Below are 16630 nucleotides of genomic sequence, written 5' to 3' on the forward strand. Positions count from 1 at the left end.
GTATTTACTTTGGAAAATTTGTAATTGTAAATTTGTCCTCGACTTATTTGAAAGCTAGGACTTCTATCTCCCAGTCGTTATGGGAGAATAAAAGCCCACCTTTGATAAGTCCCAATCAGAAAACACAGATGGCCTATTCATATTGACCATCCTGTATTCCTAATTCTTCTAGTACTTTTCAATTAGCTCAATCATCCTTTAAACGTCTTCCCATCTTTTGTTCCAACAGAATTAAATTAAACTCTTGCAGTCTTTATTCATATTACAATAGTGTTTAATAAAGTCTTTTTTGGCTGGGGTGAGATGATTTTTCTTTATAGTTCATGTAATATCCTAAAGAATAGTTCAATATTAATTTATTATTATCAGATGTCCTTCTCACTATTTCATCTCCCAGAATTAAAATATTCCAGCCCACCACTTCAAGAGTTCTTTTCTTAAAAAAAAATAAGAAATAGATAACAACCTAAGTCAACTGTAGTGTTTGTTTTAAATCTATTCTAAAACATCATTGGGGAACACAAGCTGCCTTTGTACGTATTTTTTTTTTAATCCTATGTTACAAAAACTATAAGTAGAGTCTTTTAGCTCTTTACTAGTAGATCTTTAGCAAAGATCTCTAAGGAATGTTAGAACTATGTATTAATAGCAGAAAAGTCAAAATTCCAAAATAGACATGGTGCTTCAGTATTAGGTTTTTTCTTAGTAATAGAAGAGTCTTTAAGCAACATAGAAAAGATAGAACTTTACATAGTATTGGTAAGTAAATACCAAAGTGAGATAAAACATAAATGGTATCGTTGATGGTTTTAGATAGAGAAAAAGCTAACAATATCCAAAGAACAATCCAGCATCCAATTTACTGGTAAGAATCCCAAAGCCACCTGACAGGACAAATGTAGCTAAGTCATTTTTTCCAGTTTCACATAAACTTTCATTTTGAACAAATGTCAACAAGTTTCTTCCTACTCTATACTTTTAAAGTTTTTAGAAAGTGATGTATGCTGTGAGGTACAAAAGTCAGGACAAGGATAGGTTTTAGTATACTAAGCATTGACTTCACTTAAACATAAAGTATTCCAAGGAGAAAATAAAATAAAGTACAATAACTGTAAAGCCAATGACTACTTAATTAGAAAATACTAAAACAGTTTTAACTCTTTGTATAGAGTGAGTATTCTCTCAGGTTTTCAAATGATAACAGGAACAGTTCATTCTACTGAGCCACTAAGTATTGATTGCCAAGTGTTAAACTGACTGAAGTGCTATTTCAAAATGACAGTAAAAAGGCAGAGAATGAGTATGCTATTAACAGTTGTCCTCTGGGGCAAACATCATTCTGAGAAAATTTAACCTAAATCAGAAAAATGTGCAAACACAGGAAAACCAGCAAGGAAACACACATATCAAAACACAGGACTCCACATGGTAGGGTAAAGGGAACAAATGAACCATGTCTATAAATAGCAACATGGGTGGATCTCACAAGCATAATATTAACACAAAAAGCCAAACACAAAAGAGTATGTCTTGCTCTAAACAGATATGTAGTCATACTTCCAGCAAAAACCGCTACACAAATGTTCTTCACAGCATAATACGTAAGAATCAAAATCCAGAAACCAGATGCTCATCAACATTAGAATGGGTAAACAAATTGTACCATATCCTTGTAATGAAATATGACACAATCATAAGGATGAACAAAGTATTGCTAGGTTCGACATTGCTGAATCTAAAATCCTCTGAAGTGAAAGACCCATAGGTGAAAGATAATAGGATTCCATTTATATATAATTCAAACAGGGTGGAATTACTCTATCATGCAATAAATCACGACTGTGGTTGCTTTTGTCAGAAGTGACTGAAAGAGATGCAGAAGAAACTTTGGAGTGCTAATATTGCCTTCCTTGATCTATGTACTGGTTACATACATGGATTTATCGTATGAAAAATTGTTAATTTACTTTATTTTTCTTTGGTTTTAAGTTTACTTCAAAAAGGAACTTAACGTTAAATATGCAACACCTCTCTCTTTTTAGTATAATCTTTTAACTTGTAAAGAGATGTCTTTTTTCAAAGTCAAATATTTGTGAACAAGTATGGTAACAAATTCAAAATTATTCAACCCGGACAATATTAGTGGCATAATAAATATTATTGCTCATTTGTCCCTGCCATTTTTTAAGTTGAAGAAAAATATATGCAGGCAAATCAATGGTTTGAATATTTGTTTTACAACTCATCAGAAACATAATAATTTTAAGGACATTCCATTAATATCATTTCTATATTTGAATATTACTGAATATTATATTTAAAAATCCAATTTATTCACTGTTTTTCTTGTGCTTTAGAGTATAATAAGCATTTTATGAGTATTATCTAAATTTTCCTTAGAACATCTCTAAGTCAAATATTTAAGTAAGTGTTGGGGCACAGATGGCAATTAGATAGTGTCTGATCCTAAATCCAGTGCTATATGTATACTAGGCTACACATTCCTTGCGTGTGGGTTTGCCTCTTAATATCTTGTCTAGTATTTACTTAGTTGAGAGCAGTACGTATCTTCTAAAGGAATGAATGCTAAAAGAATGAATGTGTTAAGTGATGAAGAATTTGAGAAATGTGGAGAAATTCTTTTACATGATAACATAAAACTGTAAGAGATCTGATGTTTCCAAATGCAAGGGTTTTAATAGGCTTGGATGAGAAATAATTGACCTATCAGAAATTACATCATCAATTACTAAATAATAAACATAGATAGGGTTGGCATTTACAAAGACTCTGTTTAGGAAGAATGTTGAGAAATCTGGTCAATAAACATTAGAGTAAATTAATTTTCAGTTCATAAAGCATTAGTAGTCTCCAAAGCTGTACATAACCTTTCTTTTTATTGAACCCACTGAGAAATACAATGCCACTGAAAAATTTATTCTCTCTCTCTCTCCTCCTCCTTCTCTCTTACACACACACACACACACAAACACACAGGAGAAAGGTACAGTTCACTTACAAAGGTACATGCAAATACTGACTTCCATTCATACAAATTTATTTGACTCGGTCCCTTTGTCTCTGTCTTTCTCTTTCTTTCTCTCTGTCTGTGTGTTTATGAGAGAAAGAGAGAAAGAAAAAGAGAGAGAATCAAAGGAATTTGAATGGAAGCCAATATTTTCATGTACCTCTTCACAATAAAGGTGCATATTTCTAGTTTTATAATGCAAAGAAAAAAATAGACGCAAATTACACACAAAGAATACCCCTTAAACCTTTTATTTTGCTTAGATAAAAGGGCAAGTTATTCATTAATGGTTTTCTGAAATCAGATTGCTTTAAAGGTGTAAATAGCCCTATAACTGCCCTTCTAGGAGCATGGACCATAAATGTTGCCTTTCAAGATACATACTCTCAAAACCTTTCATAAAAGCATTTGTGAGAAAACAATGCAGAATCTATATTAGTTATTTGCATTTAAAAATTAGCTAAAATTACGGCCGGGTGCGGTAGCTCACGCCTGTAATCCCAACACTTTGGGAGGCCAAGGAGGGTGGATCACGAGGTGAAGAGATCGAGGCCATCCTGGTCAACATAGTGAAATCCCGTCTCTACTAAAAATACAAAAAATTAGCTGGGCATGGTGACACGTGCCTGTAATCCCAGCTACTCAGGAGGCTGAGGCAGGAGAATTGCCTGAACCCAGGAGGCGGAGGTTGTGGTGAGCCGAGATCGCACCATTGCACTCCAGCCTGGGTAACAAGAATGAAACTCTGTCTCAAAGAAAAAAAAAAAAAAAGCTACAATTGCTGACACAATTAATGAGTGATGGTGGATATGATGCAGTGTCTTGAGACATCGTGCTGTTACCATTCAAAGTACAGTTCAGCTATTCAACTTCACCAGCATCATGGATACCAGGATATCTTGACCACCAGCTGTCAGGTTATTCCATCTGCACTGACAGCACCTAGCTTTATGGTAATAGATTTTGAATGTGTTCTTGAAGTGAACTTCATTTTGCAGGATATGTGTTCTGTATTTTTGAATCTGCAAGTATAATTTTGACACAATCCTTCAAGACTGAACATGTCTCTACATACATGAAATTAATAGTAAATGTTCTAAGTTCCTTTGCTTTTTCTAAAATATATAAACAACATATAATTGGAATTTATGCCTTGGAATAAAGAGGTATCTAGTGAGGCAATGTCACATGCCAGGTTTTTTTCATGTGTTTATTTTAACTTTTGCATTAGTCAAGAGATTTCAAGTATTCCAATTTAAAACATATGATAAGTAGCCCTTGATACAGGTTCTTTTATGTTCCTGCTAAAACACATGAAAACAATCAAAATGCAATGCTTCAAAAATTGTGAGGCATTTTCTGTTAGTTAATTCATGTCAGAAACAATGTTTGGCTTTACTGTCAGAGTGTATCAATTTGAATCACCAAAGAAAATATTTGCAGGACAGAATCATGAATGTTCTAGTTAACAAAATTGTATAGGGCTACACTGTAGTTTGAGGCAGAGGATAAAATACTCTTGAAATATTTTCTAAAGAAAGAATTAGTTTTATTCCACATATTTTGATGACTTGTCTCTGCATTACTTTGCTGTTGCTATACCATAGTGATATCCAATGGGGCCCTGAACATATCAGTAATAAACATCACGGTTTGACATTTTACATAACTATTGGACGTCCTTTCTCTTTCCTCTCTGGACTACATGTTTAAACTCTCACAAGCAGCTTGAGAAATTATGCCTTCCTCCAGTTCTGATTGAAAATACCAAGAGACTATTTAATGTCAAATGAAGGCAAAGGCATTTATTTATTCTGAGGCTGGTCAGGATTCAAAAATGATACCTTAAAATGCAAATCAGTGAAAACGGAACTAGAAAAAAAGTATAAAATGAGATATTTGTCTTTAAATATATGGATATCTCTATTGGCCTCAGCATCACTTGCAAGGTGTATACACCTGTGTTCAGAAGGCAAATTTTGGTGATAGTACAGCTGTGCTCAAATTTTGAGTCTCTTTCTAACTTGAAGAACTTAGATTTGCAAATTCTCAATTTTATTATCTATAAAATGAAAATATTTTCAATTCTTCCATATAAGAAATAAACTGAATATAGAAAAATAAATTGAAAATTTTGTATAAAACATTTAGGAGAATGGACATGGTAAGCCCACAGTAAATGTTCATCATTACTAGTAGTGATGATCAAATCATGGAAAAAGTCACACTTGAAATATTGCAATTTGCTTATGGTTTAACAGGAATTATTGGTCATAATTTTATAATAATTTTATATCAAATTACTTTTTTTCTGTGTTTTCTATTTTTCTCAATCATTGAACTCCAGTCTTTTATTAAGATATAATGTTTAAGCCTTACTCTGTTTTCAAGTGTATTTACGTGTTTATACCAAATAATATAAAATGAATTTTTACTAAATCAAAATTTTAAAGTATAAAATAGAATGTGGGCCGGGCGCGGTGGCTCAAGCCTGTAATCCCAGCACTTTGGGAGGCCGAGGTGGGTGGATCACGAAGTCGAGAGATCGAGACCATCCTGGTCAACATGGTGAAACCCCGTCTCTACTAAAAATACAAAAATTAGCTGGGCATGGTGGCGCGTGCCTGTAATCCCAGCTACTCAGGAGGCTGAGGCAGGAGAATTGCCTGAACCCAGGAGGCGGAGGTTGCGGTGAGCCGAGATCGCGCCATTGCACTCCAGCCTGGGTAACAAGAGCGACACTCTGTCTCAAAAAAAAAAAAAAAAAAAAAAAAAAAAAAAAAAAAATAGAATGTGAACATTACTCATTTTCTCTGGAATTTGGCAGTGGTGGTTATAAAATCTCAAATCTCAAATAAAAAGACTGGCTACAAACAAACGTAAATTTGTTCAGTTTGAGTCTTCTCCCAAGCATCGTAAATTCAGTGTCTTCAAGTTTTTGCAGCAGATACAGACACTTTTTCATTTTCGCTAAGATGGATTACCTTGTATCTCTTAAAAAGAAGCATAATAGGCCGGGCGCAGTGGCTCAAGCCTGTAATCCCAGCACTTTGGGAGACCGAGGCAGGTGGATCATGAGGTCGAGAGATCGAGACCATCCTGGTCAACATGGTGAAACCCCGCCTCTACTAAAAATACAAAAAATTAGCTGGGCATGGTGGCGCGTGCCTGTAATCCCAGCTACTCAGGAGGCTGAGGCAGGAGAATTGCCTGAACCCAGGAGGCAGAGGTTGCGGTGAGCCGAGATCGCGCCATTGCACTCCAGCCCGGGTAACAAGAGCGAAACTCCATCTCAAAAAAAAAAAAAAAAAAAAAAAAAAAGCATCATAATAATCCCTAGGAACTAAGCAGATGGAAAATGATTCTCCCTATAGACCAATATGATAAGGAATTCAGAAGAGTATGAAAAGTAGACAAAAAGGTAGTTTTTCGTATCTCTGCATCTGGGGAGAGGGCGCTGTATTATTATTCTTTTGTTTAAATGACAGAATTCTGCCTTTTAAAGACACTTGAAATAAATATCTGATATGTTTAAATTCCTGATATACTTGGTTACTACACTCATAGCAGAGGACATTGCTCACACTTCTCTTCTACTTCAGATTTTGGCATTCTCTGTTCAAAAAGTTCTCAGCTATCTTTCGCATGAATTTATTTTGAAACATTAAGAAAATTATCAGCTCATCATCATAAATCTGTCTTCAAGGAAGCAACAGGAATTCAGAATTATCTGCTTTGCCACTCTTGTATCTTTGCAAAATATAATCCTTTACAAAAATACTACTTACACTTTAAGAAATAACTTGTGAATATCATTATCCCTGTAAAAAGAAAAATTAGATCTATATATTTATGAATTAACATTTCCGTATGTGCCTTTTAATTAAATATTCAATAAACAAAATAATCTTACAATAGCTAATGAACTCTATTTAAGGTGATAATTAATAATATTGAAAGACAGTGCTCCACGGTACAATGAGTCTTGAACAAAAAAGGCCTGAGTTGGATCTTGGTTCTAATACTTATTGTTACAGTGGGAAAGTTACTGAAATTCCTTGAACTAGATTTGTTTCATAAATAAAACAGAATTAATTTCTCTGAAGTATTTTTAAGAGTTAAATTATAAAACATATGAAAAGTATATTATAGCTGGCCAATAAATTATAGCTATAATCTAAGAGGTCTATAATTGCAAGTTTAGATATAAATAGCTTTAATGCCCTTATTAAACAAACAAAATGCATTCTTTTTTAATGTCAATGCTTCCCTAGAAAATCAATTGAAAAACTATTTTTATAACATTGTTATGCTTGTTATATGTTGTACTTGTTACTGAAAAGAGAAACTGAATGTTTCTGTTTTCTTAAGTCCTTTTGCCATTTAGATACAATAATTTTACACATGCTTAATTATTATTTCTATAGTGATTCAGGAAGCACCGAATTTCTGCCTGACTGAGAGATTGAAATACATAAATGTGATATTTTCATATGTTTTTAAATTTTATTTTGCCTCAATTATTTCCAGATACCAAAGTAAAGGAGTAAGAAGAAATATTTACTCTTTAAGTCACTAGAAACCTTTTCAATGAATATAGTAATATACCCTTGATTTGGAAATACATAACAGTAAATATTTTGGGCAGGGAACTGAGAGGAAGAAAAAAACAAAAAGCCTCTCAAGTAACTTAAATTCAGCTTGTTATCAATCAACTAAATACTAGATACAATTATTGTGTTTTCTATTTCATAGAGACACTTTGAAGAATTTAAGCACAGAAAATTTAGAACTTTTAAAAGATTACACTCCCTTTAAAAGACAGTATAATCTTTAAAAAAAGATTATACTATGTTAAAAAAAAAAGAAGACAATTAAATCTAAGCAAATCATGACAGGACACTAGAATAATGCCTAAAGAGGCAAAGGTAGATCAAACTAATCCACAAAATAAGAATAGTTATTGTATGCATATCTATTTTATACATATGAATAGATGTCATATATATTATAATGTTTTACGATTATTTCTGCTAGACTATATAAATTATTTCTGCTGAACTATATTAATTACGTAATTATTCCTTCTATAATAATTAATTAGTATTATCATTCTCCACAGCATTTTTATTGATTCAATTGCAGACTATTTTCTTTATTTATTAAAAATTTCTTTTTCATAAAGGAGGGCGAGCCAGGAAAGGAGAAAAGAAATAGCATTTTAAAGGATACTACATAGCTTCTGGTTCCAGAACAAGATGGAGTAGATGTATTTTTTCCTAGTTCTTCTGATAAGTACAGATTAAATGCTGGACATTATATATAAAGCAATATAAAGACCTTTTAAAAGGTGAAAATAAGAAAGCAGATTACCTCGGGACCTCAGAGTGGAAGAGAGACGTGGTGATAAGTCCCTTGGGTTTCCTTTTTACTTCATAATCCTGGTCATAGTGTCAGAGACACCAGGGTCCTGGAAATCTCAGACAGAAAATGACCTTAGAAAAGACTTATCTTTCTATAAAGGACAAGCAAAGTGTCAGCCTAGCAAGACAAAAACCTTTTAGACAATAACCGTCCTACTTCAGCTAAATATCATGAATAAAACAGAGTGAAACAGTAGCCCCACCCTCACACTGTCAGCAGAGATCTTTGCCCATACTGGGGTGAGATAGTTGATAAACCCAAATGAGGACCAGGGGCTTCATTTCCATCAGACAGGAAAGAAGCGTTTCCACACAGTGTCAGTGGAGACCACATGGGAAGGAGTATTTAGGTGTTTCTCCCTTCCTAGTCAGGATGGTGGCAAGCAGAAGTTTAGTAGTGAGTTTTCTTCCACCCCTCCCCGACAGTTGTGAGGCACTCTTCTGCCCTCCTGAAATGTCACCAGAGGCTACGTGGGAAACCTTCACTTCTCCTCCTACAAAGCAGTAATAAAGCACCAGTTTCCTCATATTACCAGTGTGGTTTCAGCAATGGCCTACTAAAACAGAAGATCCAGGGTCTCATAACATAATAGCCTAAATATCCAGGATGAGATAGAAAAGTACTCATTTTAACAAGAAGCAGAAACATTTCTACTTGAATGATGAACAATAATAGACAACATTCGGATGATAGCGATGTTGGAATTACATGCCATGGACATTAAAGAAGTCATAATAAAGAATTTTTAACTAGCATTTTTGAACACACTTAAAACATTTAAAAATAAAATCTCAGCAATGAAATAGAATTTCTCAGGAAAAAAAGTTATAAAGAAACAAATAATAGAAATTTAAAAGTAATAAAAAAAAGTCACAACTAAAAAAAATGCACAGAATGGTCTCAATAACAGAATGGAGATGACAGAGAAAATATTCATGGCCTTCAGAATTTAACAATAGAAACTACACTATCCCGGCAACAAGAAAGAGACAATCTGAAAAAGCGCAGAACTTTAGAGACCTGTGAGACCATAACAAAATATCCGATGTTTGTAACATTGAAGTTTTAGAAGGAGGAGATAGACTGTGAGGTTGAAGTAATAATAACCAGAAATTTGCCAAATTTGGCAAATGACATACATTTATAGATTCGAGAAGCTGAGTAAATCCCAAATAAGATCAATCCAAAGAAATTCAAGCTAAGACACAGTAATGAAACAGAGGACATCTTTACACATGCTGAATACATCATAAAGAAAAGGTAGTACAAAGAATTCTACATGCATGCATTTGACAACTTGGATGAAATGAATTATTTCCTCAAAAATGAGGAAATATTCATGGAGCTTCAGAATCATTTCCTCAAAAATGAGAAAATGATTCCTCACAATTTCCCTGATATGAAATGGATCATTAAATAACTCTTTATTAAGGAAATTAAATTTATAATTTTAGAGACTCCTCAAAGAAAAAAAATCTCCAGGTCTAGATGGCTTTACTAGAGGGTAATATCAAACATTTAAAGAAGAATCAACACCAAATCTTCAAAATTTTTTCCAGAAAATAGAAAAAATGAGAGCACTTCCTAATTCATGTTACGAGGATCATTGTATCCATTTCCTATGACTGCTTGGACAAAGCACCATAAGTTGTGTGACTTAAAATAACAGAAATGTATTGTCTCATATTTTTGGAGTCTAGAAGTCTGAAATCAAGGTGTTGTCAGAAGCATGTTCGTTTGGAGACCTAACAGGAATTCCTTCTCATATCTTCCTAACTTCTAATAGGCTCCCAGCAATTTTTGACATTTCTTGACTTGTAGATGTATCATTTCAACATTCCATCTCCACATGGTGTTCTCCCTATGTCTCCACAATGTTCTTTTGTGAATGGTTGTGTCTGTGTTCAAATTTTCTCCTTTTATATTGATATAAGTCATATTGAGTGAAGCTCACTCTAATTATTTCACTTTAATCTTATTATCTCTTTAAAGTAATCTGCTTGGTAATAAGGTCACATTCAGCGGGACTAGGAGTTACAACTTCAACATTTATTTTGCAGGGAGCAGAATTCAATCCACAATACCAATATTACCATGATACCAAAATCAGAAAAAGAAATAACAAAAAAAAGGAAAAAGAACATTACAGACCAATCAGCATCATAAACACAGACGCAAAAAGCATCCTTAACAAACTATGAGCAGATAGAAATAAGCAAGTATGGAATGTATATACATAATGACCAAGAAGTGCTTGTTTCACATATACAAGGCAAATCAGTCTTTCAATTTTTTAATTTAAAACACATCTTAAGTATTGATTTTTAAAAATCAATCAACGTATTTAACTACAATAGGACAAATAAGAAAAAAAAATGCATGATTTTATCTATTGATGCTGAACTTTGACGAAATCCAAAATCCATTCACTGTACTATTTCTCAGAAAACAAAGAGCATATGAGAACTTCCTCGATTTAGTAAAAAATGTTTATATATGTAGCCTATTTGGTATTATCAGAGATACAGAGGCATAGATCAGATACAGAGGTATGATCAGAACAGAGAGCTAAGACAGGAGACTATTACTTAGCAATGAAAAAACCATTGATACATATGACTTATATAGATCTCAAAGTTACAATGCTAACTTGATTCATTAAATGCCAATCTGCAAAATTCACATACAACGTAGATATAAAAAATAGATTAGTGTTTGCCAAGAATTAAGTTTCAGGGAGCAGAAAAGGATGCGTGTAACTATAAAGGAGTAGCACAAAAGGTTTTTTGGCGATGGAATAGCTCTGTATCTAATAATATCTAACCATTCCAAATAATTTTGTACATATGTGATAAAAGTACATAGAACCACATATGCACACGCACACACACCACACACACACATACATCCATACAAGTACCAATGCGAATTTTCTAGTTTTCATGTTGTACTACAGTGATATAATGTGTCACCATTAAGGGAAATAGTAAGAGTTTATATTTTCAAGACTTAACTGTACTATAGAGACGACTTACTGTGAATCTATAATTTAAAAACTAACAAAATTGTTCTCACAAAAAAACAAGTTTCCTTCAAGTCTTTAAGTAAAAGTTTTGAAATGTCTGAAATTGTCAAAGATATATGAAATTGCTCTTTTCTACTCAAGGGTAAATCTGAAACTGGTGACCATTTTTCTACTTCATAATTTGTTGTAACTAATTGTCCTCTACTCAGAATTTGAGATTATTGATTAAGAACCGAATTTCTATATTTATGTTTGAATTAAGAAGTAAACAACAAAACTATTATGCTTATTTAACTTTATGCATTTAGTATAAAGTTAAGGTGTAAGCCTTAAATACAAATTTCACAAAAGAAGACTCCTAGAGAAAGTATCTATAATTGCCTATTAGATCAAGATAGTTGATACTGTTGTCCAGATTTTGTCTTTATTTTTGTTTTACTTATTTACATTATTTTATCTGGTTGTTCTATCAATTGTTGATGAACGGGTGTTAATTTTCTCTTATGGTTTTGGAATTGTCTTTTGCTCTAATTCTGCTATTTTTTTTTTACGTAATAATATGAAAGCCTGTTGTTAGAAAACAATAATGTTGTCATTGTTCTGTCTTCCCAAAAAATTAACCTGTTATTATAATGAAGTGTCCCTATTTATCTTTGAAGATAATCTTTTTCTTGAGGTCTATAATATCTCATATTATAACTACTTCACCCTCCTGATTTTTTTCATGCTTACGGCAAATCTCTTTTCATCCATTTATATTTAAGCTATCTGTATGTTCATATTTAAAGTACAGATTTTGAAGATGGTTTATATTTGTGTCTTTCATTTTTATATTCTAAAATCTCTGACTTTGAATTGGCACCACTTCAACATTCAATGTATTTACAGATCTCTTTGGATTTATATTTACCATCTTTATGTTCCCTGCTTATTACCTTTGTATTTTGTTTCTGTATTGTTACTCCTTTTGGGTTAATTCTAAGCAATAGCTTTAATGAATTTGTCACTGTTTTATTTAGTATGATAATACATAATAAAGAAAAATAATTCAAAATCTATATATTAAGTACCAGCAATTTCAAATAGAGTTTTTGCCCATTCATCCTTTTGAAAAACATTTCCTGTCTTTATTTTTCTGAGATTACTTGGGAATAAATGTGTGACACTGCATTTAACCGAATATAACCTTTACTAAAATTCAGTTAGGTCCCAATGAGATTTCCCACGGGCCTCTTTTTAATATGTCACTTGTTTGTCCATCTTTCATATGCTTGAAATACTTCACTGGCAAGGGCTATATAAGTAACATTTTAGACTCTGATCTCACTCCAACTGAATTCAAATTCTGACTCTGCAATTAACAGGTCTAAAACATGTTATGTGGCTTTATCTCTCTTTACTGACTTATATGTTTTACACATCAGAATGTAGTTATGGAAAAACATAATCCATTCGTGATTTAAGAAAGCAACTTATTTAAGTGTATTAAGTGACCTAAGGGAGTTTTTAAGAACTGGAGAGGCTTGGACTGACCTATCAAGAAAGACTATTGAGGCACATTAGGAAACTGGTTTGGTAAGGAAGCTGATACTTCTGAGGACATAGAACCGAGCTGTCTTTCACAATCAGGAAAGCTGTTAAGTCCAGAAGCTACCACTGTGTTTACTTGGTGTAAACTGGTCACAATACTAGTATGTCCCTCTAAGGGTTGTTATCTCTATTAAATATCCTACTGGCACAATGTTGTTGATGACGGTAGTGCTTTCCTTCTAGATTCAAGAAATAGTTGTATTGGTTCATTTGCATTATGATAAAGAAAAACTTGAGACTGGGCAATTATAAATAAAAGAGGTTTAATTGGCTCACAGTTTTGCAAGCTGTACAGGAAGTTTGATGCCAATGTCTTCTTCTGGTGAGGGCCTTAGGAAGCTTATAATCACTGCAGAAGGTGAAGGGCGTCACATCTGTGTAATGATCTGTGCAGCATTTCTGTGAGGCAGAAAATCAATAAATAAACTCTAAACTTAAAGCAGACTGTAGACCAAATAGACTCAATAAACATTAACAGAACATTCTATCTAATATATATATATATATATATATATATATATATATATATATACACACACACACACACACACACACACACACATCCTCCTTGCATGAAAAATTATCCAAGATAGATTATATGCTTGGTTACAAATCATGTTTAAATACATTTTCAAAATCAATATCATATCAAGTATCTTCTAAGACCCAAGTGGAACTCTCAAAACTACACAAATACCTGAAAACTAAACAACTTGCTCCTGAATTATATTTGGATATACAACAAAATCAAGTCAGAAATTAAAAAAAAAGTTTCTGAAACAAATGAAAATAGGGATACAACATTAAAAACTCTGTTATACAGGAAAAGAATTGGAAAGAGGAAAGTTTATAGCATTAAATATCTACATACCTACATATAAAAGAAAAATCTCACCTTACCTGACATGACACCTCAAGAAACTAGAAAAACAGGAACCAACCCAAATCAAAGCTAGCAGAAGAAATAACAAAGATGAGAGCAGAACAAAATGAGGCTGACACCAAAAACACCCAGGATAAATAAAACCGATAGACCACAAGTTAGATTAACTAAAAATGGAGAGAATGTTAAAGTAAGCACAATCAGAAACGATAAAAGTGAAATTACAACTGATACCACAGAAATACAAAAGGTCATCAGAGACCACTATGAGTACCTCAACGCACACACTCTAGAACACCTAGAGGAAATGAATACATTTCTTAAAACATCAAACCTCCCAATACCAACACAAAAAGATACAGACTACTGAATAGACCAGTAGTAATTGGTAATAAAAAAAAAAAAAATCACCCAACAGCAACAAAAAGCCCAGGACCAGATGAATTCACAGCTGAATTCTACAATACCAATGCAGAATAATCTGTACCAATCCAAAGCAGTGCATATAATTGAAAAGTAGGAATTCCTCTCTAACTCATTCTGCAGAACCAGTATTATCCTGATAACAAAATCAGGCAAGGACACAGCAAAAATAGAAAACTATAGGCCAATATCCTGATTAAAATAAAATAAAAATACTTCCGTGTATCAACTTCGTGATTAAAAGCAAATTGTGAAAGCAAAAAACACAACATTTGGGGCTAGATACTGTAAGGAACCCTCATGCTACAGGTTGTGCAGGAAGTGGTCATTGTAATTTTAAGCTCACAGCAAAGAAGAGAAAACTCCATGGGGCCAATAACAAGTTATCTTAACTAGAGTGGTGAGCAGTTAGCAAATATAAAAGCAAAGATTGCTCTAAAAGTTTGCTAGTAGCAAGTTGGAAAGCTACGTATCAGGCATCCTCATTGGACATGATATCACGGAGCGACAAGAGAGAATCTGTAAATAATGCTTCAATATAGCTTCCACAGTTTTCAGAATTTGTGATCTATCACATGTAACTCAAAATAAAAAACTGGCTAATATTCAATTGAACCAAATGTCATGAATTAGAATTAATTAAACAAAAAACAGGATTAGACTACTCAGTAATTCAGATATTAAAATTATCTGAGATTTGTATATGTGTACTCCTATGAGTAGATATTTAAAGAATAAATAATTGAATTACATAAGTAAATAATCAATAGGCACTTTTAATGGAGGACTTTAAGTTAAAACTGTAAGCTGAAAAACACTAAAAATATGGAGTAAGCACACAGTAGATATAACTAAAAAGAAGTAACTCAATTGAAGGAAAAATCTGAGGAACCTAATAAAAAATGAACTTCAGATAGGGAAATAAGACATAAAAAAGAGGTTTAGAGATATAAAAGTAGGAAATTCTAAATGCACGTAATTTGTCCAACCTTTAGAAGAAGAGCCTTGAGAGAGGAGAACCAATATTTGAGAAATAATAAAATTATTCAAAACTGATGAAAAACCTAAAACCACAGGTATGAGAAATGCAACATATACCAAATAGGATGAATAAAAAAAACACACCTGAAAATACATCAAAATGAAATTGGAGACACCAGCATCTAAGGGAGTGTTATTATTAGGCATTATTGAAGTATAATTGACCAAATTTATGTATGTTTAAGATGTACAACTTGATGTTTTGATATAGATGTACATTGTAAAACAATCACCACAACCAAGCTAATTAACCCATCAATTTACATGCCTCTCATTTCTTCCGTGTGTGTGTGTGTGTTAAGACATGATTTAGCCCCTTAGCAAATTTTAAGTGTATCATAGCATGTAGTATTATTAACTCAAGTCTTTGTTGCTGTACATTAGATCTTCAGAAGTATTTATCTTCATAATAAAAATTTGTATTCTTTGATCAACAACTACCCATTTCCTTTGTTCGCTAGTTTCTGGTGCCAACATTGTACTCCCTACTTTATGAGTCTGACTATTTTAGATTCTACAAAGTCATGAGATCAAGCAGTATTTATATTTCTGTGTTTGATTTGTTTTGTTTAGAATAATGTCTTACAGGTTCATCTACATTGTCCCAAACAGCAAGCTTTCTTTCTTTTTAAGGTTGAATAATATTCTTTCTCTCTTTCACATGCAATGAGAGATTAACATATCAGAATTTTATGAATTAAAAAAGTAATAGAATATGACTAAAATAAAACACTTTAACAAAAACTTAGAATATAAAAAAATAAACCTAAATTTAAAAGTATTCTAAAAATATATACTTTGGGAAAAAGAAAAATAATACTAGTAATGAGAAAAATTAATAAATATAGCTAAATCTAGCCAAATCTGTCTTTATAAATAATAATCATCATAATATTAGGGGGAATGAAAATAAATTCTGGATAAAAATGACATAGAACTTTAGAAGTTACTGATATAAATTAAAGCCTTTTGAAGTCTTTATGTTTGGAGGGATGTTAAAATATATGTGTTCCACTAAATATAACTTACAAATTATAACATCCATAAGAAAAGAAATATAATACACAGCATCTAAAGGAATATAAATAAATAGAATGAAAGGTATAAATATACAAACAATATCTAATAATTTTTCTTAAAGACTAGGAAGTAGGAAACACTGAAAATGTGAGAAAATAGAAAGTAAATGCTAGAAGCAGATTTAAGTAGATGAAGA

The sequence above is a fragment of the Saimiri boliviensis genome, chromosome 3, assembly GCF_048565385.1.
Source record: "Saimiri boliviensis isolate mSaiBol1 chromosome 3, mSaiBol1.pri, whole genome shotgun sequence".
NCBI classification, from domain to species: Eukaryota; Metazoa; Chordata; class Mammalia; order Primates; family Cebidae; genus Saimiri; species Saimiri boliviensis.